Below are 19,610 nucleotides of genomic sequence, written 5' to 3'. Positions count from 1 at the left end.
TGTTGCCTAGGCTGGTGTCAAATTCCTGGCCTCAAGCAATCCTTCTGCCTCCAGCTTCCCAAAGCACTGGAATTATAGGTATGAGCTTCCATGCTGGGTCATGAATATTAATGAGAGAAAGATATTCTCTTAGTTAAGCATCTGTCTCAAAGATTGTATAAGAATATCAACAGTACTTAAGAAATTATCTTGAGTTTGAGTTCCAAAGAAATCATTCATAAAAGGTGTACAAAAGGGTTATATTCAAAATATTGGAAATGAGCTCAGCACATGCTGACCAATCAGAATCCATATGGGCCACAGCCTGAAGCAGGAACCTGAATGCCCCAGGAGATGACAGGCATTGGCCCTGTGCTAGAATGAGATTACATGTATTGGCCCTTTGCTGGAATTCGGGAAGCTGTAAAGTGGCTGAGGGGCTGCAGGACAACAGAGGAGGGTGGAGATGTGAGACTAGCCTAGGGCAGCAGCTACTCACTATTATGGAAGTACTTTAACATGTTAACAACAGCTATGACCATGCTGGTGTCTGTCTCTAAGAACAGTCAGCATGCCTCTGAGGAATTATTTTCTAATTCAATTTATCTCTAAAGCTTAAAGATAACTTTAGCTCACAGAAAATGTCATTTAAGAGAAAATCTTTGGCCTTGACTTTTCCATGTAAAGAATAGTGTCAATTAAGCTTTAGTAGTATACTATCAATGAATGATCCTTCATAAGGCAATTTATGCTACTGTTTATAGAAGAACTGGTTTCCTTGGAATTATCTAAAGTGTTATTTACTTATAGAAAGCAAGCAGAACCAACGACAACATGCTATGTGTCTCATTAGTTTCAACCACAAACTTGAAATGCATCCTCCTAGATATATTTTGTTAAGTACACAGTTTTGGACTCTACTTTCCTTCGCAGAAAATGAATCTAATCATTATCCATAAAATTCACGTTAGTTGTTCTGAAACAGCTGGGTTGCCATAGTTTGTGGCATATTGTGAGTTGTTATTGCCAGTTCACTAGGGAATAATTGATATAAGAGGCATAAGCTGTGTCAGTCCTCTCTCTCTCTCTCTTGCTTCTTTTTATAACTTCCAATGTTCTAAAATGGTTAGCACCATTACAGAGAGTCCAGTCTCTTGAGATTTTCCTAAACCATATTGACAAATATTCTTTTCTATTTCTCCTTTCCTTTCATGAACACTGGTTGTATACAAAGAAAAGAAAATCATATAAAGGGAAGGAAAAACATGCTTGAATAAGAAACCAGATTTCATTGTTTATTTTGAAATTACCTACGTTTGACATTAAAAAATGAGGGCTTTATCAGTCTACAAACTGGACACTAATAAGTCAAAAAAAAGAGGAGGAAAACAATAGTATGATGTCAACAATGCTGAGTTTTAAAATGATATTGAAATAAAGCATTCTCATTGTTCAAGTGAAACTAAAATAATTTGAGTGCAATTAAAATAATACCACAAAAATAAAATAATTTCACATTACCTTTCTCTTAATTATTTTATAAATGAAATAAAACTGACTAGATCAGATGAAATTTATTTATTAAAAGTGAAATAAAACTGCCTTAGTATTTTACTTATTGTTTCAAAAAAGATAGCCCTCCATATCCATTTATTATTATAAGGAATTCCCCATATTTATCCATTCTTTATATTTAACCTGTCTTTTCAACTAAGCAGAGGTACACATACTGTGGCTTATATAAATAAATATTATCTTTTTAGAATGTGAGGGGAAAGGGTTGGTCTAGGCAAACTATATATTTTGTATGTATGAATAGATGATGGAATTCTAACACATGCATTCCAACATTTATTATATGAGCTATGTACTGACAGGAATTATAAAATCATTTTATATTTCCTCCTTTTACTTCCTGTCATACTATTCTTTTTATAACTAGAAAATATCTAGAATCTTTTTCTTCTTTTGTGCCTTTCTTATGTAGTTCTTTTAAACAAAATAAGCCCTCAGTGCAACTATCTCCTCCCTGAACTCTTATCTAATTCTTGTCAGAATTAAAATCTCCTTTTGCATTCCTCACACCTCCATTTGGCTTTTTTTTTTTTCTCTTCATTCTCTTAGCTGTCCTACTTAGTCCTTTTGAGAACAGGTAGTATGTCCTTTATTCCTTCTTATTCCCAATAATAAACATCAAGTGAATATTGAGAAAATGTAATTTTTCTATATACTTGGAGAAAACACAAGGTACAACAGAATTTGTTAAATATCTATTATAAGAATGCTTTTATACATAGTAATAGAAAACTGAGTCCTTCCACTCTCTACTTTGGGTACATGATAATTCACAAATCATTGGAGAAAGCCCTACAAATCTGCTTAACGGGAGCGGGGTGAGGAGATAGAGGATGTATTTACCAAGATTCCTGATCTGCAGCACACACAGGAGCATTGGATGTCAGAGCAAACACGACTCCACAGGCTCACACTCAGTCAGAGAGGATGTCAAGGCAACACTCATACCTCAGCCTTAACAACCAGACCTGCAGGCAGCTGGAATATTTTTCTTAAACGGCAAAAGTTGTCTTAGACAATGCAATACAGGGGAAATGCCTCTGAGCAAATCTGAGTTCTAGTCTCATTTCTACTATTAAATGATAAAGACAAGTTTCTTCAGGTTTCTGTGACTTGTTTCTCTAAAAAGACAGACTGAAGAGGATAGAACCTGATGGCCTTTTTTAGCCCTTCATTCTTAATGTATTATCCCTCCATGTGTTGCTAAGCCATTCGAAAGAACTTGATTATAAACCTAGCTCAGTCGCCAAGTCGACTGTTTCTGTGCCCATGTGCTCCAACTTGACCTTCTCTTCTGTTATGGTGGATGAACTGCCTGTGCTCCTGAGACGAACTCTTCCAGCAATTCACTGGACTCCAGCCTTTCTCCCCTTTTTCTTATACCATCTTTCATATCATCATACAACACACATTTTTATCTCATCTTCAAAAAATAACAACTTACATTCCCTTTTTTGACCTCATTTCACTCCATTTCTCTCCTCCTTAAACTTAACTTTTTCAAAAGAATAGTTTACTCTCAATCTTTTCCCTTTCTCCCTCTGCTCTCTCTTGAAGATACTCATCTCAGGCCTTAAGCTCCCCAAAACCCTACTGGAACTGCTCTTATCACGATGAACAAAGAACTGCATGTTGCTATAACCCACGTTCAATTCTGAGTCCTCATCAGCACAGTTGATGGAATTATTTCACATCCTCTTTTCTGAGACACTTTCTGCATTCTTTTCAGTATGAGTGAAGAAACTCCATATTTCTATAATTTCAGTCCAATTGTGTCTTGCTATTTCTTTGCATCCCAAAAAGGTATTCACAGAGCAATGGACAAGTACTCACTGGTATTTACTTATTGAATATTTATTATGCTTGGAGATGTGAAACATGCAAAATTGAGCCAGACATTAGTTTTGCCATAAGGAGGTTAAAATACGGAGGGAGAAATAAGACAGTGAAGTGAATGAATATGATGCAAGATAGAAAATGTAATTTTCTTAATATAACAGTAAATATCTATATTGTAAATATAAATATTATTTTATAATTTTTAAATACATGTTATAAATATGTATAAATAAGACTTTAAAGAAAAGTATATATTTGGTGCTCTTGGAGTTCAGAAGAAAGAGAGATTATTTCTATGTGAGGTTTTCAGGCAGCCTTCATGAAGAAGGTAGATGAAGCATTGGAAGAATTTAGATGTACAGAGACAGCAGAGAAAGGCATTCAAGAAATGGAAGAAAGAGGAAACAGTTTGAATAAATGTAGAAAGGAGTAAAAGTATAGGTCAGGCCCCAGAAATAGCAGAGACAGAGGTCTCTGCCTTGTGTTCAGGGTGCTGTGAGAAAATGTCTTTAAGATTTTTTAAAGCCCTTTTGTCTGGTTTAGAAGGCCTATCAGACATCAAGCTAAATTATTCTGTGGTCTCAGCAAAGGCTTTCATAGCCACACACTTATTGATCTTTACCTACAGCCATTTCTTTCTTTGGCAATATTTTACTGGCTGGAGAGACTGAGGATGAGAAACAGTTTGATATTCCAACTCAGCCAGTCCAAGAACTTTTATCTTCTTTCTAAATTCTTTTTTTTTTTCAACTGTACTTTTCTTTGTTTAGTTTATTTCTCTTCTCCTATAACATTATACACAATTTAAAGAGGTCAATATATTCAGTACTCTGCCCAGAAATCTTCTTTGTCAGATACACAAGTTCATTAGGTGCATTTTCTACCTTCCAAATTATTGGAGGCAATTGTACAAAACACGTGTGGCCATCTTTTCAGCTTCCATTAACAATTTGTTCACCATCCCACAAGCTTTTACTAACTTTTTACTATTTTTACAGCCTCTGCCCATTACTGGGTCTTAAAGCCAATGATAAATGATTTATATTTATGTCACCAATGGCATTGCATTTCTAACGTGCCATTGTAACACATTTTATGTATTAGTTATTAGTTTCTGCATACTAAAAACCACTCAAAAATTTTGTGGCTTTAAAAAGTATTATTTCTTATTTCTTATGATTCATTACTTCTTATGATTCTATGAGCTGACTGGGCAATGATTCTTGGTCTTACCACTAATACGAGCATAAATTAGGATTGACGCATCTTATAGTCATAAAGGAACCAGCTGTCAGCTATGCTGTGGCTGGATGGTACAACAGGCCTCACTCTATGTCTGGAAACTTACCTAGGATGGCTGGAACCAGTGAAATGACTAGACCTCTCTTTCTGTGTAGACTTCATCTCAGGCTTCTTTACATAATGGCCAAAGTGGTCAAAGAGGATAAAAGAGGAAGCTGCAAGGCCTCTTGAGGCCAGCTTTGCAAGCCACAGGTTGTGTACCTTGCATTTTATTAGTCAAAGCATTATGCAGGACCACCCAAATTCAAGGGGTGAGGAAGTAGACCCCACCTTTTGATGGGAGGACCTGTAAAGTATTTGTGGCCATTTTTAATCTATCACAGTTAGAAACTCAGTGTATCCCCATGGAATAAAGATGTCTAAGTGAGCTGTCTAAACATTGAAAGCTGTGTGGCACTATTAGAACCCGAAGCATAGCATTACTTTCTGTGTAGCCATAGCCATATTATAATTCAAAGACATACTGAAAGGAAGTGGGTAGTCATAATTATGTAGATCAACTTAGAAATCCAAAGCAAAAATTGGTATGATATTCTTTTGTATAATAATAACAATATGTCCTACATTAATTCAAATAGTCATTATAACTTTGAACTATTAAGTATATGTTTTTGATTGCCACAATGGTCAAGAATATCATCACTGATTAATAACAATAACAGTGAAAATAATAACAGTTGATACTTACTGAACATGTACCATGTACCAGTTCAATTAGAATTTTGAAAAGGAACACAGAATTTTAAAACAGAATGACAACCATCCTTACAATTCAATTCTTCTGAGTACACAATTTAACAAGAAGTTACATGCAAAAGTTTTCCTACTCACCACGCAATTTTGAAGTTAAGCAACACATTTCTAAGTTTGCTGATTGCATAACCTCCATAACTTCCCCAGGCATGTGCTGTTTCTAAGGACAAAACTAAGATAATATTAGCACACATTGTACTTAAATACTGTCTTTGTCATTTTTCTTTCTTCCTTTCTTTTTTTTTTTTTTTTTTTTTTTTGAGACGGAGTCTCATTCTGTCACCAGGCTGGAGTGCAGTGGCGCGATCTCAGCTCACTGCAACCTCCACCCCCCGGGTTCAAGTGATTCTCCTGCCTCAGCCTCCTGAGTAGCTGGGACCATAGTCATGCACCACCACACCCAGCTAATTTTTGGATTTTTAATAGAGACAGGGTTTCACCATGTTGGCCAGGATGTTCTCGATCTCCTGACCTCATGATCCACCCACCTCGGCCTCCCAAAGTGCTGGGATTACAGGCGTGAGCCATCATGCCCGGCCGTCTTTTTTTTTATAACTCAGAATTGAGATAACCTTTAATTTACCAATTTCACGTTATATTTTGTATCAGCAGCCTCATTTAAGGGAAAATCAATATTGAGTGGAAATTCAAATCATTTGCTACCAGAATCATAAAGCTAAAATATATTAGAAAAGCAAAAATTGTATTAATTTTTTTAAATGATCTAATTCTAATGTTATGTTCAGTTTTAATGTTATCAATAAGTAAAATGGGAAATTTGTAGTTACTGCCAGACGAGATACCATGAAGTACTTAATCAAATGATGTTATGATATTTGAAACTTTCCATTAAGAAACACTATATTCATGAAAAATACAGACCATCAGTTCTACCCTTCTTAAATTGGAGCCAATCTGAAGTATGAAATTCTATATCCATTGCAACTGGGGAAATATCATTTTGAAACAGAGATATAGTGTCACGTTTGCTTAATATTATCCTATAAAATAAACCAATTTATTAGCTCAAAACATATTTATTTTTTACAAATGAATGTAGTTCTTTAGGTTAAAAGAATATTGGTAAACAGAGAAATAAACAATTTATTCTAATGAGGAAAGGAAAATTAAAATTAAAATGTTTAAGTAAAAGCAAATGTAGATGTTAGATATTGAAATGGTAATAAGAAAAATCTAATTCCCTTCACAGTGTATCTCCAAGAATAGGAAAAACTGCAACAATTAAAAAATTGGTCATCTAACTCTGATTTAATTGATTACAATACAATCTTTTCTGTAGTAGAATGAAATAATGAATGGCAGTCTTTCTTCTAGTCATATTCGGTCAGTCGTCAACGACTTCTAAAAACTTGCCCTGGAAAGCATCAATGGGCAGCCACGGGTAATCGCTGAAGCTCCAGGCACAGCCTCTCTCCTCCTAGCATTATCCTCCTTCCTCACCCTGCACAACTGTGTGTGAAATGGTCACTCACATCTCAGCTGCTGGAACCTCCAATCAACACCACTGTCACCACTGTCACCTCCATCACCACCACCCACTCACCCATTCCAACTAACTTTCCAATTTCAGGTTCAAGGACAGAGGCCCATTTCCTCAGGTAAATTCTTAGTGAGGGCCACAAGTTTTAGTCTAGTGTGGCAAAGCTCCTCATATTGTTTTGCTCTGGAAGATTCTTTCCAAAGACCTGATTCACAAAGAATCCATTACGATTTGGGAGCTGTCTAAAATCAGTAAGCAAAATGATCCAATGGTAAAATTGGGACATAATGAGCCCTCCCAGGCCCAGAATTAAGTGCCAGTCTAGGTATGCATTACAAATAAGCCAGAGGCAGCCCAGACTAGGAAGACGCTAACAATCTGTCTTTGTGAATTGCTCGAAGTCCTTCTACCTCTTAGGCAATTCTGTTCCATTTAACCTCTGTTCCCAGTCAGAATTTAATTTGTTAATGATTTAATTTATCTGATATTTATTTATTTTATTCAGCTTTATGGTTCACTGCTCTTACTTTTCCTGAAATCTTTCTTTTAACTTCAAATTTTAATCAGTATTCAAAATGTTTCCCATAATGATCTCTGCTAAAATCTGTAAAAACTCAAACCAATGGCAAATTTAGAATAACAGAAAATAGCATATAATATAAGTTAGCTCAATCAAGTTCTATTTTCAAGTCTGTAAAATAGGCTGGTTTCCTCAAAGCAGAGGACTTTCAAGGTCCAGGAGCAATAAAAATGAAATGTAATGATATTTTTCTTTTCTTCTTTCAATTTGGAATTCATTGTATTTCTGAGACTACCCTGTTCTTTCCTATTATAAATCAGCTCCTCTCAGCCCAGATTTTACTCTTCTGCTTCTTGCTTGTGTCTCTATAGTCATTTTTTGCCTTTGTCCTTAAAGAGGATGGTCCTCCAAATCCCTTCTCCTAAGCATCATCATTCAATTTTACGTTACTGCCCAGTAAGAAATGTAATTATAAACAGATTTTGACACATTTCTCAAGCCCTGGTCATGCAATGTAAAGAGAAAATAGCTCATAGATTCCAAACAGAAATTGAAGTTAGCTTTCAGAACACTCTGCTCAGCTCCAACTAAGTAAATGCCACAATTTTATACATTCCATACATTTCCCAGAAAAATATCCAACATATCAAAATCAAAAATCTAGTCTCCAAATATCAGTGCTTGGACAAATGTTTTAAGTGGCATTCTACATTAAATCTGGCTTTTCTCTTGTGAATCTTAACAAAAAATGAGTATCTTTTTTCTTACAGAAGTTAAACACAATATTTGTAATTGAGTTATTTTTGTACTTATTGATTAGAATAAGTACTCTGGTTACTTTAGAGTATGATTTCAGATGTTATAAAATAGTTGCTGTTAAGGGTACTTTTCCATTCTTAGGTTTTTATGTCATTTCACTGAAAATTAAATGCTGTCTCATGCTTCACAAAAATATGCAAAAAAAAGAAAGCTTTTTTTCAAAAGGTTTACATGATACCATAAACGACAAGAAGTTTACCTTAGCCCAACTTGTATGCAATGAGTCATCTCTCTACACAAAATAATGAGTCTTTCCGGCTACTTGGCAGGGCCCACACAACTGATTGAGAAAGAAGAAAAAGTGTAACCTCCTCTTCAACAATTGAGTTGACAATGATTAGGAAGCAAAAAGCCATGCATTTTTGGCTTTTTCATTCACCATGAAGGCTCTGCGTTCCCAGGCTATGGCAAACACAACTAGAATGTAATGTCTGAGGATGACAGGTCATCCTGAACCAAATAAACCCACGAGCATAGATCAGAAATTTTAGATGAGAGAAATGCTTATTAAAAGTTCTTGAAAATATATACCTCCATCCTGGATCTGTCTTTTCAGGTTGATCATTTATGGTGTAGCCATATGAAACATCTGCTGGGTAAAACCACCAAGGAATGTCGGCAGTGGTTGTGGAACACCGGAAGCAGCCTCTAGCTTCACAGCTTTCTTGAGAGGTTCCTGGTTGAGGGTGGCAATCAATGCGTTTCTGAATGGGAAACTGCATGGCACAAGCAGCCTCTTGTTTCCTAATGCTAAATGACGAGTTAATGGGTGCAGCACACCAACATGGCACATGTATACATATGTAACAAACCTGCACGTTGTGCACATGTACCCTAAAACTTAAAGTATAATAATAATAAAATTTAAAAAAACAAAAAATAAATAAATAAATAAAAATAAAAAAAAAGAAAAAAGAAAAAGAAGCAACATGGAACCTTACTGTCAGCAACACACCAGTGACATCCACAGTTGGTACAGGAAACTTCATTTGCTCCTGACTCTGGATAACATTCAGTTTGTTCAGAGGACGCTGCCACAGAGCATGAGTCAATTTTCTCAAAACACCATGGGATGCCTGGCATTTTAGATGGAGACCAGCGGCAATTCCTGGCCAAACATCTGTCTTGGGAAACTCCAGGATCAGGGTGACAGTCTTTACATAATTGGGCAGCTACAGATGCTGAGCATGAACTTGAACTAACTGGCTGGACTAAAATTGAACCAAGAAGGAAAGCAGGGCAGGGTAAATGAAAAGATAACCTGAAAACGTATTACAATCAAGACACTTGTAGAATTTAAAAAAAAAAAAAAGTATCTCTCAAAATACTTAGATTGCAAGTGGAATAGCTGGTGGATACAAAACAAGTACTATAAATTTGTCAGCCTGAGTAAAACAAAAACCTGTCCCTTAAAAATGCAGCACTAACATTTATTATTTAGTCACTTGTAATATTCTCAGCATGCACATATTTTATGGTTCCTCAATCTTAGTTGTCTACTCATTATCATCTTCTAAATGTTACCAAATGGATTTCACAAAAGTCAACATAATTATTTCTTTCCTATTTGCTATGCCTTCCTTCATTTACGGAGTGGATACCAGTTGTCAGGCTTCCAATAATAATACTGCCGAAATGTCTATACATGCTTTCTCAAAGCTAACAGATACCAGACCTTCAAAAAAGCCATAATACTGATATATTTGTTCATCCCCTTTCTTCTGTGGCTTTCATTTTTTAAAAATCCTAGGTTTATGCTGCCAGTGCTGATTATTTTCAGCAAATATCAATGCTGATATTTGGGGGATTTTATTCTACTAATGTAATCAACTTCATGGATTACTAATCTTTGTCCTCCATAAATTGAATACATTGGAATACAGATGCAATTCACTTATGCTCCAAAATCACAAAATTGAACATAGTCATGATTTAATTAATATTTTAATAGCAGTCACAAGCAACATTTGATCTCTTTTTGGTTCTGTTATAAATGATTTCTAAACTGTGTTTTCTGCAAGTAAGGTCCATGAAACACCTGCCTCAGAATTGGCTATCAAATTGATCCACATACCTTTTTGGGAAATAGGCACCGTCATATGTACATTGCTGATGGAGATAAAATATTGCACAATCCCTATTAAGGGGAATTTAACAGTATCTATCAAACTACACATAACACACATGCCCATAAATGTGTACGTGCTCTGCAAAGCTGTCTGTAGCCATCTACCCCTAGGAAAAACATCACACATCCCCAGGGGTATGAAAATTGGAGTAAAAGGATCACTGCTCCATATTACATGATTGAATTGGAAATGCTTATTCTTACAATACTCCAAAAACAAAATGCCAACTTCAACTAATAGAAAACTTCATTCCCTCACTTCTGTTTCTCAAAATTCAAACCAACCAAATACTATCATTAAATGAATAGCTTCATGCATAAACATCTAGCCCTCATCCTAACTTACCCTTATTGTTGCAATCATTTCAGTCTGTACTCAGGTTATTAGGCTTTCTATCCTTTGTCTACATGAGCTTCTCATTCAATTTCTCCTATGTGTTACCAAAAGTCTCCTCACTGCCTCACTGCCCTTTTCCAGTTCTCCTTCCTTATTCTGCACCAACTGCAGGGATGTGTTCCTGGGGTCAACATGGCTCTGGGACTTTCAAGCTGTATGACTTTAGATAAGCCACTCAAACTTTCTAAGTTTTAGTTTGATCATATTTAAAACAGCAATGGTAAAGCTTAGCTTATAAGTTTGATTATTGTCTAAGCTAAGGTAGAGCATATACGAGTATATTAAAGACTAAGTGTTAGATAAGTGATTTACCAGTTCTTTTTTTTTTTTTTTGAGATGGAGTCTTGCTCTGTCTCCCAGGCTGGAGTGCAGTGGCGTGGTCTTGGCTGACTGCAACCTTCGCCTCCCAGGTTCAAGCAATTCTCCTGCTTCAGCCTCCTGAGTAGCTGGGATTACAGGTGCATGCCAACACGCCCAGCTAATTTTTGTATTTTTAGTAGAGATGGGGTTTCACCATATTGGTCAAGCTGATCATGAATTCCTGACCTCGTGATCCTCCCGCCTCAGACTCCCAAAGTGGTGGGATTACAGGCGTGAGCCACAGTGCCCAGCCTACTAGTTCTTTTAAAGTTTGTACTAATTTTGATTTTAAAAGTGTTAAAAATTATCAAAAGTTAAATTACTCACCTGCCAGAACCATGGAACAAAAATGGAGGAGTCTTATGGCCTTCACTGTCCCAGGAAAGTGATATTTGTTCATGGAATGTGATGTATTTATACAGAACTATTTGAATAAATTGTTTTGGCCTTGAATTTTTTCTACAGAACAATGAAGTATAACCCAGGCCAAGAGGGACTCCTTGAAGGTTTTCTCACAAGATTACCAGTGGCTGGCACTACCATTTAATGGAAAGACATGAGATTAGCATACAGGTGGCCTGGGGTTTAATCTAGCTCTCCCTTGGCAGTGGCAGTCTGGGTGTGTCATTTAATCTCTGTAAGTCGAGGATTGTTCATCTGTAAAACGGATATAATACCTGCCCTGTCAATGAATAATCAGACAGTTTTTCATTTGACATGATCTAGGTCCCTTGAGCTACTAAGGGAATTAAGAACTAGACAAAAGAAATTTCAAATGGATTATAATTTTTTTCTTTCAAAACTTTGAAAATTTCAATTCTTAGGGTATTTTAAGCTATTTCTTATTGACAATTCAGTCACTGTACTTTGGCTTGGAATGTGGGAGCAATATAGTTAGGGTTGGGAGAGTTTACTTAGAGGACCACTCAAGCTAACCAGAGTCATAAGATGATAAGCTTTTTTGTTGTTGTTTATTTTTGTTTGTTTGTTTTTGTCTTCCAGTGTCCTTCCCTCACACTAACAAGCCATAGCAAAAAATGTTTTCTCCCAACCAGGAAGACTCGGCTTTAGGATTACAAGGACTAGGAGTTGTATTTTACTGGAAGTAATTTTTAAATCAAGAAAGGGAAAAGGAAAAGTTTAAAGTTTTTCCTAAGTGGAAAGGAAGGATCCTGGGAGATGTAAAAGGACCCTCCACTAGTTCATTCACACCAGCTGATTGGCTTTGTTAATAATCTGTACAGGAAACCTGGAGTCCGGTCATGAGGGAAGGAAGGGGGGCACTTAACATCAAACATTAGTGAAAAGTACAAGAGAAGTTTTTCAAAGACAAACTTGTTGTTTCTCAGAATTTTACATAAAAATCTCTTAATCACCTTAAGGGGGAAACTGAGTCTGTTGGCAAATATATTGATACTTCCACTGGTAGCTTCCTGAGAACTTGGTTCCTTGTAGCAAATTCTGCCTGGACACAGCAGAATTCAGAATGGAATAGAGAAGTTCAGAATCCCAGCACAAATAGCGGGGCTGGTGTCTGAACCATAGCTGAACCACACGTCTATGATTTCAATGGGGTTGTTGAAATGTGGGTAGAAAGATAAATGCATGTTTGCTGTATCGTAGTACTGTCTCTGTTTCTAGTTCAAGTTACAATGATTTTGGTAGGAAAATGCCTTGAGAACACTGAGTCCTTGGTTACAGAGACATTAGTGTATCACCTAATCCCTCCCCCTCTATAACATGAAGACATACAAGAGAGCTTCTGTAAAGGAAATATACATCCAATAGGGTAGAGATATTTTAAAATTCAGTAAGTAGAGCACCACATTTATCATCCTGTTGAATATTATTGTTGGCAAACCAATCATCCTGGATTTATCATCTGAATGACCCAACCAGGGCTCTTGAAAACCACGGCCCACATGTCTATCATATACTGCCACTTTACAACACTACTTTTCAAGTGGATAATGTGAAATGTTCATGTAAATAGTATAAATGAAATAAAGAAACTTGATTTTTAGCCACTTTTCAATTAGATATTTTGGAAATGCAATAAAATATTCACATTAAAAAATGTTCTACATATTTAAAAATTTGTCAAGCTCATATATCTTTGGTACCCATATGTTTAAATTAAAAATTGAGACAAACATATAACAAATTAATTTTCTTTTATGGGGAAAATGAGATAGAATATTTAAGATTCAGAGAGAATGGGAAAACCTTAGATACAAGAAAATCTTAGATGATTTATGTGTAGTGTGACAAAGTAGGAAATGGTCAGGAACATTAACTACACAATTATTCACAGCGTATATTTTATTAAAATTTTAAATATGTGTTAGAGTCAAATTCAGTGTGTTTTCAAAAAATAATTTTTGAAAATCTTCATTATTTGCTGAAAGTTAGGAATATTCCTAGGAATGTGCTCTTATATATGATATTACATATGTAATAATAATTGTTTTTTAAGTTAAAATAAGAGATGACTTGCAATAAGAGTTTGTTCAAATATCCTGTCATAAACTTAACATTTTCATAAATGTCTAGCTCCCGTGCTATTTCCCACTGGATAAGAAAAATTTACATATGTACACTTATACTAATTTATCTATACCCTAGATGTATGCTTAACATTCACAGCTGTATTTGTATATTTTAATTATTTATTTTTATTTACTCAATACATTCAAAGAAAGGAACAGATGCATAAAAATAAATTTATGCTGTGATCCAAGTTAATTAGTTGCAATACCCTCTCTAATTCCTTAGGATAAAGAATTATATGGTTTTGCAATCTTTGTAGACTGTGTTATATCACTGTTGATCATATGAAACCCTAAGGACAAATCAGATTCCTCCTCAAAAGTTTATTAAAATAATTTGTCTTAAAACTCCAATTACAATAAAAATGCAATTTCTTAAATATTTACTGTGGTACAGATTTACTAACTTGATTATAATCACCCCTTTTTGACAATCTCATTAACAGATTATGCTGATTATAGAAGGCACCATATTTTTCAAACACGTTAACAGTGTACTGCTATTTTAAGCTTATATAAACAGAAATCCTAATATGCTCTGTCTCTCATTTTTCACATTGACATATAGATCACAAACATCCATCAATTTCTAGGGTTCAGCGTATTTAAGTAGAAAAACTGCTTGTGAGAGCATTCTGGATATTAAATCTAAATAAGAAAGATATTGAAATGGAATATTCAGGAGGCAGTTTAATAAGGAAAATGGCTGGATCTCATAATACAACAGATATAGAGAAAGAAAGTTGGAGCTAAATTAGTAATTGCTTCAATGTCATCCTTAATATTCCAGTGGTTGGTTGATGGAGAAATGGGGAGGGAGACAGGTGACAGGTATTTTTTATTTATCATGTGCATTTGAACAATATAATAAATCTGGGAGGGATATATATGCACACACACACACACACATACACACACACACACACGTGTACACATAAGTTTCTCTTTTTCCAGATCCTTACATAATTCAAAAACCTTTTTCATCACATTTATATATACTTCCATTATAGATATTTCTTAGTTATAATTTCTGCTCAGGAAATATATTTTTAAAAGTTAATAAATCTATTCATTGAATAAATATGTACTGAGCACTACTATGGACTAGATGCTGCCTAGATATTGGTGACATAACATGAACAGGACAGACACAAATCCTGTCCTCCCAGACAAAGCAGGGTGATAAGCGTCATGAACACAAATCCCCAGGAGCAGTGGGAGGACAAAGGAGATCCACGCCAACAAGGTACAGCTGTGCCAAGCCACAGGGGGTTTAATTGGGTTATAGTAACATGAAATCAATGCATTTCTAGTCAGACTCAAATTCCATTTCATGCCCGGGATTTTCCTATTACCTCTACATCTAATAGTAGGCTAAAGCTGTTGGTATTTTTTAAATATTGGTTGATTTTTTTTCAACAAAAAGGTCAATATTTTAGCAAATAAGAAATGACAGTAACTGAAAGTAAGCTGTCATCATTTGCCAACTCCTAAGGAAATAAGGGACTATATTTTAACATAAATTATAATTTCCATTACAAATTTCCAGTGTGGGGGGGAAAAATAGAGGAATAGATATAGCAGAACATGCTTAGAAGCATGTGTAAACGCATATCCTACTGAACAGAAGGGACAATCCACAAAATCTAACTTCCAACGAAGAATCCACTGCAATATTTGCTGTTTTTCTTATTTTAACACTTTTTCTGAAATATATTCTAAGTCAGTCACTCTCACACTTTCCCAGGGGGGAGCATAAACAGAAGCCCATAGATCCGAGAGTCTTCAGTAAGTATAGCAAATTCAATAGCAGCCTAGCCTCAGTCTTATATCCTCCCACCCCCACCCCACAATCCCCATTGCTACTTTGTGATGATTGATGAGCAGCTCTTTATGCTGAGATTGAGAAAACCTGTGTCTCTCATAAATTCCACCCTCTGAGGGCAGCAGAAAGATAAAGGTATCAACTTAACACTTTATTGAACTTAAATATTTTACCTAAAGCAATAATCAAACTGGAAAAATGACTTAACTATCCACTGACCCATACCCACACCTCGATATATGGGAGTATTGACAAAGGAAGGAAGGGAGAAAGGAAGGAGGGAGAAAAGGAGGGACCTCAAACTGCTTCAATCACCACCCAGGCTTAAGGCTTCTTTTGGAAATTGTCCTGCAGGATCTTAGTAAGTGTGTTTTACTTCACTTCTCCAAATTTAGCAATGTTCTTTCCAGACTTATCTTTCAATATACTGTCTACTCCCCTCTGGCCCCTAAATTTGTTTTAATTGATTTTTAACTGACAAATAACTGTATATATTTATGGAGAACAATGCGATCAACAATGAGATATCACATCACACCTGTTTGAATGTCCATTACCAAAAAGATAAAAGATAACAAATGTTGGTGAGGATGTGGAGAAAAGGGAACCCTTATGCACTGCTGGTGCATTTCCCCTGGGAAAGTGTGAAACGTAAATTAATACAGCCTGTATAGAAAACAATATGGGGTTTCCTCAGAAAACTAAAAATAGAATTACTATGTGATCCAGTAATTCCCCTTCTGGGTATATATTAAAATGCATTGAAATCAGAATACCAAAGAGATATTTGCACTCCTATGTTCACTGCAGCATTAGTCACAATAGCTAAGATAGGAGAGCAACCTATGTTTCTGTCATTTGATGAATAGATAAAGAAATTCAGGGATATAACCACAATGGAATACTGTTCAGCCTTAAAAACAGGGGAAATCTTGTCATTTGTGATATCATAGTTGAACGTGGAGGGCATTATGCTAAGTGAAATAAGCCAGGCTGGCCCACAAAGGCAAATTTTTCTTGATGGATCTTTTATTCTACTCCCCAGTCACAGATATAAATAATAAACTTTACTAAACTTCAAGCCAAACTTTAACCAACAACTCTAGTATTCCCCTTTTCCAAGTCAAGTTATTCATAGAACTCACTGGGAGTCATTTCCCAAATAATACTCTATATAACGAGAAGTCAAATCTTTTTTTAAGTCAAAATTTATTCAATGATGCCAGGACCAACAAGCTAAGAACACCTATTTGACAGTATTCCTGCTATCAAAGCCACCTTGCACCTTACTCATAATCTATATGGTTGCAAACTGAGTATATATATATGTAATTTCTTAAATATATATGTAATTATATATATTTATATATAATTTATATATTTGTAAATTATATAAATGTAAAATAATATATGACATATATTATTTTATATATAGTATATTTATATATATGTTTATTTGTTTGAGTGGGAAGGGGTCTTGGTCCATTTAGGCTGTTATAACAAAATAACTTAGACTAGGTAATTTATTAAAAACAGATTTACTGCTCAGTTCTGGAGGTTAGAAAACCAAGATCAAGGTTCCCGCAGATTTGATGTCTGGTAAGAGCTTCATAGATGGTGCCCTGGTGCGTATCCTCACATAGTGGAAGGATCTGGAGAGCTCTGTGGGGCCTCTTTTATAAGGGCACAATCCCACTCTCTTGACTAGAGGGTGGAGCCCTTATGACTTAATGACTTCCCCAGAGCCCCACTATCACACTGGATTTAGGCTCCAAAGTATGAATTTTGAGAAGACAACAACATTCAGACCATAGCTAACACCTGACAAACCAAACAAATATTTATTACCACTGGCAAGGTGACTTAATCTTAAAATTAATCAGGGCCATAATATTACCAACTTACAATGTTGAAAGTTACTAATGTTTAAGTTGAAAGCCTGCTTGATTTTCCAATCATTCATATCATAGTTTTTATTATGATGTGATTTATTCATACATGTTATTTATGATGTACATTTATTTTCCAAAAGTGCTCCTCTAATCCTCCATTTCAGTCATTTACTTCTCCTGTGTCTACCTAAAGTCCCAACTTGAGGACTTAATTGACCTATCTACCTTGGGGCAACCAATGTTCCAGAACTTTCTTCCAGTCACAATTACCAGTTCCATGTCCTGCTGCCTCATTCTTGCTAGGAAGTAATAAGAGATAGATTGATTAATGATTTCTTGCAAAATCACAAATGAGTCTGAATGAGTATATGTATTATGTGTCTCAATAATGTTTCACCTTAAACCAATGAAGTACTAGCTTCCTTGTAACTATTACATATTGTAGTTACATATTGTAACTACAATTACAATTAGAAACACTCTCTCCCATTCCCACAAATAGTGCACATTGCAGGTTGTTCTTTGTTTTTTGTTGTTGTTGTTGTTTTGTTTTGTTTGCTTTTTTTGAGACAGAGTCTCACTCTGTTGCCCAGGCTGGAGTGCAGTGGTGTGATCTCCGCTCACAGCAATCTCTGCCTCCTGGGTTCAAGTGGTTCTCCTGCCTCAGCCTCCCGAGTAGCTGGGACTACAGGCTCCCACCACCATGCCCGGCTAATTTTTGTAATTTTAATAGAGACAGGGTTTCACCATATTGGCCACCGTATTGGCCAGGCTGGCCTCGAACTCCTGACCTTATGATCTGCCCGCCTCAGCCTCCCAAAGTTCTGGGATTACAGGTGTAAGCTACCACGCCCAGCCTACAGGTTGTTCTTTTGTTCACCTCAGTAAAGAGGCCATAAAGAGACATTTTCCTTGTTTGTTGCAACATTAATTAAGAGAGTAAAAAAAAAATAGCTAAATAGTTTCCAGTCTCAGGTGATCCTCCTATCTCAGCCTCCTGAGTAGCTCCCACCTCCAAGTAGCTCCCACCTCCAAACACCACCAAGCCTAGCTTTTTTTTTTTTTTTTTTTTTAATTTTTAGTAGTAACTAGGTCTCACTATGTTGCCTAGGCTGGCCTGGAACTCCTGAGCTTACATGATTCTCTTGCCTCCACCTCCCAAAGGGATTACAGGTGTGAACCACGGCACATGGCCTGAACACTTTTAATAACACGGAAAAGTATTTATAATACATTGTGAAATACTTTACAACATCTCAAATTCATAAATTTGTGTGTGATTTTCACTGAATGCACTTTTTTTTTCCTTTTTTTCCACTTTGTCACCCAGGCTGGATTGCAGTGGCACAATTATAGCTCGTTATAACCCAATTCCTGAGCTCAAGTGATTTTCCCACCTTAGCCTCCCTAGCAGCTAGGACTACAGGTGCACACTGCCATGTCCACTTTATTTTATTTTTATTTTTTAGAGATGTTGTCTCACTGTGCTGCCCCAGCTTCTCAAAGTTCTGGCCTCAAGTAATTCTCCTGCCTTGACCTTCCAAAGTATTGGGATTACAGGTGTGAGTCACTGTGCCCAACCTGAATGCCCATTCTAAAAACATATTAGTGAGTATATATTTCTGATTTCTAATCAGAAAAATAGAAAGGAAGGCTTTCTATTGAGAAAGTTACTTTGTTTTATCTTTCTTCCACAATCTTTAGCTAGAAATCCTAGAAGTAGTATTAACTGTCACTGTATATAAAGTACAATTTGAATCACAAAATAATCCCTGGTTAAAAGAAAAGGACTCCACAAAGGCTATTATTTCAATGATCTTCAGCCAGGAACTATGAAGGCAAAGACTTTTAAATGGTGGACTTATTTGTTAAGAAGAATGGGTTCCAGTGTAAAAAAAGTAAGGTTATTTTCTAGCCTGGTTAATGGTCTAACAGCATACAATGTTTTACAAAAAGAAATTGCCATTGGCAGCTTCATTAATTAAGCACCTCATTAGTTTAAGTGAGAATTTGATACTTCAGGGGACATCACTCAGTGAAATTTCTCACTTAGGGTAGGCCGTTGTTAGCAAATCAAAACTGTGGCAATTCACGCCTAAATGTGAAAGTCAAGCTTGTCACTGTTTAATGAAGTGAAAACGGAGTTACAGTAAACTAAGTAGACCTCAGTC

The sequence above is a fragment of the Pan troglodytes genome, chromosome 10 (assembly GCF_028858775.2).
Source record: "Pan troglodytes isolate AG18354 chromosome 10, NHGRI_mPanTro3-v2.0_pri, whole genome shotgun sequence".
Lineage (NCBI taxonomy): Eukaryota > Metazoa > Chordata > Mammalia > Primates > Hominidae > Pan > Pan troglodytes.
Note: the sequence above shows the minus strand (reverse complement) of the source record.